The sequence below is a fragment of the Vanessa tameamea genome, chromosome W (assembly GCF_037043105.1).
Source record: "Vanessa tameamea isolate UH-Manoa-2023 chromosome W, ilVanTame1 primary haplotype, whole genome shotgun sequence".
Classification (NCBI taxonomy): domain Eukaryota; kingdom Metazoa; phylum Arthropoda; class Insecta; order Lepidoptera; family Nymphalidae; genus Vanessa; species Vanessa tameamea.
The window spans coordinates 109,274-117,085 of record NC_087340.1 but is presented as its reverse complement, the minus strand read 5'-3'; positions in this window follow the sequence as shown (position 1 = coordinate 117,085).

Sequence of the window (7,812 nt, the reverse complement as noted above, 5' to 3'; positions counted from 1 at the left end):
AGAAGAGGATTTCTACGATGGCTGAATTAAAGTCCTTAACTTCATCCACCGACATCACAGAGGTAAACACTACTCCTACTGCTTCTACTAGCTGCGGCACCCTGGCATCAAAAGACTTGAAAATCTCCAACATCAGGCCAAAAAGAACCGTCAAAAAGTAATACTTTCTTTTCTTTTGTTTTATGTTATTAATTATCCCTTATCTTTGTGTCATAGTTTTATATTAATTTTGCTTCTGCGGTGTTTGTTTATCTGTTTCATTACGGTTGCAATAATTCTATCCGCTTATCTCTTTATTTATTTATCTTAGTTACTTGTCACAATCACATTGTTCGGTGTGTGCATGTTGTGAGATCTCATTCGAATTATAGAGTAATAATAATTAAATCTCAGTACTTCGACTCGCGATATAATTTATCGAACACAATTCTTTTATTTATTTACCGATACCGACATTCATTATAATGATTGTCAAACTCAAAGGTCAAACTGACAAATGAGATTACAGAGTAAACAAATATTGAGCCATAAACAAAAGCGTTCCGTTTTAAACAGAAATATGGATACCATATATCTACTGTTATTTCTTGATAAAACATAGATATATATTTTGTAAATTAATGTAACTTAATTTATTTGTTTTTTATCAATACCTATTTGTTTTCATTTTAAGCACTTGTCATGTGTTTAAATGTTTAAATGTCATATTGTTTAAATATTCGCTGAATATACCTAACTACTAAGCGAGGAGATTTCATTATTATCTATCCTTTGATTGATTTTTGTGCCTAAATGTTTTTTTTTTTTTTTTTATGTTTTTGCTATGCTTTGGTGTTGCTGTTTGCACTGTTTTTGTTCTATTTCATGCATTTAACTATGACCAACTTGTGTTAGTGCTGGTAAGTGTAAGTTTTTGTCTGATAAAATTAGCTTTTACGGGTTATATACATTTGTTTAAATATACATATATATTATTTTTAAATATATTTATTATATATATATATATATTTATATTTATTTAGTATGAGTATTAATAATATTGATCTGAATATTGACTCAGACGATGATAACACTTTTGTATCACTTTCCTCTTCGGCTGACAGTTTTCATAGTACTTACATCCCGCTTTCCTCTTCTCTTGATTCAACCTTCTCTCTTTTCCCAAAAAATTTTAATGTTGTTCATTTGAATGCGCAGAGTATTCCAGCTCACTATCCTGATCTCTTATCTTCCTTTGGCAACTCTAATATTCACGCTATCCTTATCTCCGAAACATTCCTCGAGCCATCTCTTCCTTCTTCCTCCTTCTCATTACCTAACTTTCATCTTATCCGCAATGATCGAACTGGAAAAGGAGGCGGAGGAGTTGCTATTTATTTACGTAACCACATTCCTTTCACTATCCTGAATAAATCCGATTCCCAATACTCTGAATCCGCCGAGCACATACTCATTGAGGTTATATTTGGACACATTAAGGTACTACTCGGTGTTTTTTACAGTCCTTCGCTCCACATAGACTACTTCGACACGTTCGAAAGTCTATTGGAAAATTCCTTGCCTAATGTTAACCATGCTATTATTATGGGCGACTTCAATACCTGCCTTATCAAAAATGACGCTCGTACCAAGCGCTTATTGAACATAATTAATAGCTCCAATTTAAATTTTCTCCCATCCAATGCCACTCATTACTTTCCCAACTGCATCCCAAGCCAACTTGACCTATCCTTTGTTTCATCCTTGGAGCATGTTGAAATTCACGGACAACTAAGCCTGAACTGAACTGAAGCCTTTTCGTACCATGACCTAATATATCTGTCGTACAAAGTACGTCCGCCGAAAGTTAAACCCACTGTGGTCATGCGTCGAAGCTTCAAACATTTTGACAACGAAAAATTTATGCAGGATCTTAGTGCTATCAATTGGGACTCAATTTTAAACGCTTCTACTATCGATGAGAAACTTGAACTTTTTAACTCCTCTCTAAATGATCTCTTCGATAAACATGCTCCTTTCCGTCCCATCAAGCTCAAACACCTACCTGCACCTTGGTTATCTCAGGACATTCGGAAGTTAATGAAGAAGCGTGACAGAGCTAAATCAAAATTTAAATTAAACCCAACTATTTTCAACCTCGTGAAATATAAGAGTTTACGTAATCGGTGCCGTAAAGTATGTAGAGATGCTCAACGTAAATATATACAAGATAAGATTGAGAACAGCAATTCTTCTCAGACATGGAAATTCCTACAATCTCTAGGTATTGGACGACAAGCATCCAGGATCCCTCATACTGTTGATCTCAATGCTCTGAACGGATTTTTTGCTAGTACTGTCCTAATGAACAACAGTGATATAATTAGTACTTTAAATCATTTTAGATCCTTGCCTATTCCTAACAGACCCTCTTTTCACTTTTCCCCAATTACTGCTAGTGACGTTAAGGCCAACATCCTTGCAATAAGATCCGATGCCACGGGATGTGATGGAATCAAACGTAGAATGATACTTGCTGTGTTAGATTATGTTCTCCCTATATTATTTCACATTTTCAATTTCTCCCTTGACCATAATGAATTCCCTTCCACTTGGCGTTTAGCTTATATCCTTCCTATTCCCAAAAACAAAAATCCCATATCTTTCTTTCACTTTCGTCCAATATCTATCCTTCCATTTATGTCTAAAGTGTTAGAACGTATTGTCCATCTTCAATTAACAAAGTATCTAGCAGAGTACAATGTACTCTCTGATTTCCAATCAGGATTTCGGAGAGGTCATAGTACTACTACTGCCCTACTTAAAGTATGCGACGATATACGTTTTAACATGTACAACAGACATGTTAGTATCCTGGCATTATTGGACTTCAGTAATGCGTTCAATACGGTTGATTTAGATCTCCTGCTGGCAGTGCTTCGGTCGATTAATATCTCTTCCGATGCATGTGAGTGGTTTCGTAGCTACCTGTTTGGTCGTCAGCAATGTGTACGGATTAATAATAAATTATCCAGCCTCCAATCTCTCTCATCTGGTGTTCCTCAAGGCAGTGTCCTCTCTCCACTTTTATTTTCCATTTTTATTAATACTGTATCCCATCTCCTCTCGTCTTCCTTTCATCTTTATGCTGACGACTTGCAGGTCTACGTTTCTGCTCCCTTAACAGGTATCGGAGGGGCTATTGAGAGGCTGAACCAGGAATTGCATAAAATTTGTACTTGGAGCAAGACGTGCGGGCTTCTTGTAAATCCAGATAAATCGCAGGTCATTATTATTGGCAGCTCCAAACTACTTACTAAAGTTGATTACGCCAACCTACCTGCGATCATCTTTAACAATACGCCTTTGTCACTTAGCAGTTCCGTTAAAAACCTTGGTCTTCTTATCGATAATACATTATCCTGGACTGTGCAAGTTGCTGAAGTCAGTAGAAAAGTTTTCGCCACATTTCATTTGTTAAAACGTTGGAAACACTTTCTGCCCATTAAGACTAAAATCACGTTATGTCAAACTCTTCTACTTCCTATTTTGGACTACGCAGATTGTTGTTACACAAACATTACTGGGTACTTTACCCTCTGGGTAAAGTTTTACAAGACGTTTCTTTAATTATCTGGGACGAATGTACCATGATCCATAGAGCTCATGTAGAGGCTCTAGATAGAACTCTCAGAGATATTAGAAGTTGTGATAAAATTATGGGTGGGATTACCGTTATGTTTTCTGGGGATTTTCGACAAACTTTACCGGTAATTTTAAGAGGAACTAGAGCAGACATTGTAAGGTCTTGCCTTAAAAGTTCACCGTTATGGTAATTTGTCCATACCTTAAAACTATCTACGAATATGAGAGCACATTTGGGGGGAGGAAGTACAAATTTTCCTTCAAAGTTACTTTTAATAGGAGATGGAAAAGTACCTCATTCTGAAAATAAAATTGAAATTGATCGCGATTTAGGAGAAAAAGTGACTAGCATAGAGGATTTAATATCAAAAGTTTACCCTAATATCGTCGAAATAGAAAATAAAGATTACCAATGGATGTGTCAAAGGGCAATATTGGCGGCGAGAAATAGTAGCGTTGACGAAATTAACGACCTAATTTTAACCAAACTTCCAGGCGATATAACTACCTACACATCTATTGATAATGTAATGGATCAAGAAGATGCTGTCCATTACCCACAAGAGTTTCTCAATTCTTTAAACCCGAGCGGCCTTCCACCACATTCCCTGAAGTTAAAAATAGGTGCTGCGATAATTTATAGGCCAACTATATGTCGCGTTGTCAAGATCGGGTTGCGGGCAAAATCAGTATGTTCTTCTACCACAAGAAAATAAAACTAAAAATATAATCTACGCTGAAGTACTGTAAAACATATTATTAAATCTTATTGACGATTATAATAACAAAAACCAACGTGAGCAATCAAACGATAATCATGATAGTGTTTCCGACAACTACGCGAACGAAGTCGCGGGCACAGCTAGTCTTTAAATAATACAAATAATATATAACAAAATACATATATATAAGTTTAATAAATACATATGTATTATATATACCAAATAATTATATAAATAAAATTATATATATAGCAGAAAGTTATACTAAACATATAGAATAAAAATAAAACTTACGTACATAAAATATAATACTTAATAAATAAATACTAATAGTATGATAATATAGGAAATAGTATTTACGCAGATTGAATAGATAAATAATACTTATGTCACCTATTTTTAAATATATAAATTGACTCAGATTGACGAATATCGGTAGGTAGCGTATTCCATAGCTTTGCAGCTGTCATCGTAAAGGATTCGCTATAGAAGTGGGTATGAGCGACCGGCAGTGACAGTTTGTTGTCAGAGCGTGACCGCAGTTCATGTGGATAGCTGACGTCAGTACCCACAAAACAGAACCGTTCCTTCAAATACGCGGGAAGAAGAGGATTATAGAGGATAGAGTAAAGAAGAGATAACATGTGCAAGTTGCGACGATGTCGAATAGTAAGCCACTTAAGTTGCGCCCGATATTCGGAGACGTGATCAAATTTCCGTAGACCAAAGATGAATTTGATGCAAACGTTCTGTAACCTTTCTAGCTTATTGAGTTGGTCCTCAGTAATGTTTGTGTAACAACAATCTGCGTAGTCCAAAATAGGAAGTAGAAGAGTTTGACATAACGTGATTTTAGTCTTAATGGGCAGAAAGTGTTTCCAACGTTTTAACAAATGAAATGTGGCGAAAACTTTTCTACTGACTTCAGCAACTTGCACAGTCCAGGATAATGTATTATCGATAAGAAGACCAAGGTTTTTAACGGAACTGCTAAGTGACAAAGGCGTATTGTTAAAGATGATCGCAGGTAGGTTGGCGTAATCAACTTTAGTAAGTAGTTTGGAGCTGCCAATAATAATGACCTGCGATTTATCTGGATTTACAAGAAGCCCGCACGTCTTGCTCCAAGTACAAATTTTATGCAATTCCTGGTTCAGCCTCTCAATAGCCCCTCCGATACCTGTTAAGGGAGCAGAAACGTAGACCTGCAAGTCGTCAAATTGTTTAAAATTATTGTTATTTTTGGAGGCGGTGTCAGCCAAGGTAGGTTTGTAAATATATGATATACTCCAAATTTGTAAATCTGGTCTATCGATAAATACACTTCTTCTTGATGTTTTTTTAAACCCTATACGTACATAGTGGTCCTATATAATGACAGAAAATTGGAATCAAAATTGAGTGTTTAAGCAAACATGTCTACCGTCAGGTATTACAATTCATGAACTTTTCTCCTAATCCAAGACAAAGAAAAGTCATTCAGATTTACTATTACATTTCCTGTTGAACGTTTTGTTTGTTTTGGCAGAGTATGAATTTTGTTTGTGATTTATTTATTTACAATTGACTTTTTCTTTTGTCTTACATCCAGATGTCGATACACCTGCATCGAATTGTTAACAAAAAAAATATTCGCAATCGTACACTATTGTACAATATTTCTTTTATGTTTAAGAAAAGGGTTGTCATAATTGACCGTATAACAATAAGCAATAAAAACACAGATGTTGGTAATTATTAAATTTTATGGCGACCTTTAAGATTTACACTGATGACAAAGAACAATTACTTTTTATGATAGTGAATATATATTATCTATTTGTTTGGGAGGGGGGAGCTCTTAAAAGGACGTGTCGGGCACGGTGTTGTAGTGGTGGCAAAGTGAATATACCTAAAATTCCAGAACCAACGTCAGTTTTTAAAGAACTGATATCAGGCTCAAATCCATCCTCAAAGCATTTCTTAAATCACTCAAGGCAGTATAATACACTTTTTCAAATGACTTCATTTGGTGCGAAAGAAATTCGTGAGGGAAACTTTATGCCTACTTTCAAAATCCAGGGACAAGTTTATCATTTGATCGGTAATTTACTTCCAGCTGAAGGTGCACAAGCCGAATTTTTGCAAATATATTTTGTGTCTCATGCAGATCAGATATCCTTGCGCTCAAACATAAACCCAACCTTGCAAATTGATCTTATCGACGCTCTCCAAACATATCTTCACGATCATAATACGTATATTCAGAGTTTTAAATACAATCTCGAAAATAGATCAACGCATGATTTGAAACTTATTATTCATGCTGATGTGAAACCTCCTAACGAGCATCGAGGTCGGTATAATGCGCCAATAGTAGATGAAGTAGCTGTTCTTTTAATAGATGAAGATAAAGGTTCCCGAGATATTGTGTTGAATAATAGAGAAGGCCGACTTCAACGAGTTTCTGAAACTCATAGATCGTACGACCCACTTCAATATCCTTTACTATTCCCCTTTGGAAGTGACGGATACTGTATAAATATTCCACAGCAGAATACTGCTGCTAGATCTAAAACAATATCGTGTATGCAGTTTTATGCATTTAGACTCATGGTAAGAATAAATGACTTTAACAGCTTTCATTACTTCAAAGGATTATTCAACCAATGCGTAATGAAAATCAGGATATAACATTAGCCTATACTGATAACGTATACAATGATGGACTTATCTTAATTGAAGATAAAATTCATGAAATTTCAGATAAATCATTGACTGATTTTGGGCTTCCTGCATCTAAAAGGAATAATTCACATAATAATTTAGATCCTTTAGAAGTAGCACTACGGAAGCCGTATGATGTAAATGAATTAAATCAGTATATTACTGAAAATGAACCAAAATTAGTTAATGACCAGGTGACGGCGTACAATCGTGTTATGTGCAGTATTCGTTTTAACGAAGGAAAAATATTTTTTTTGGATGCTCCAGGTGGAACTGGAAAGACTTTTATTACTAATCTCATATTAGCAAAAGTAAGGTCTCAGGGAAAAATAGCCTTGGTAGTTGCGTCGTCGGGAATTGCGGCAACTTTATTAGCAGGTGGACGCACAGCTCATTCCACTTTTAAACTGCCTCTAACTGTTTCTTTACAAAAAGATAGCGTGTGCTCTATTCGCAAAAATGGCCCTCTGGGTAAAGTTTTACAAGACGTTTCTTTAATTATCTGGGACGAATGTACCATGATCCATTCAATCCATCCAATGTATCGCTCGCCATTTTGAACTTTTTTACGTGTGTAATGTAATTTTTATACCTTATTTATACTGTGAAACGTTTGAATTGTTTACTTGCAAAGTACGAAGGAATGTTCATTGAAATTTTATCTTATATCGTAAGTTAAAACTATAGCAGATTATGATTTAAATGTAATCGATTTTAAACGATAAAAAATAATGAGCAAATAAGCTGATAACAAAACCTA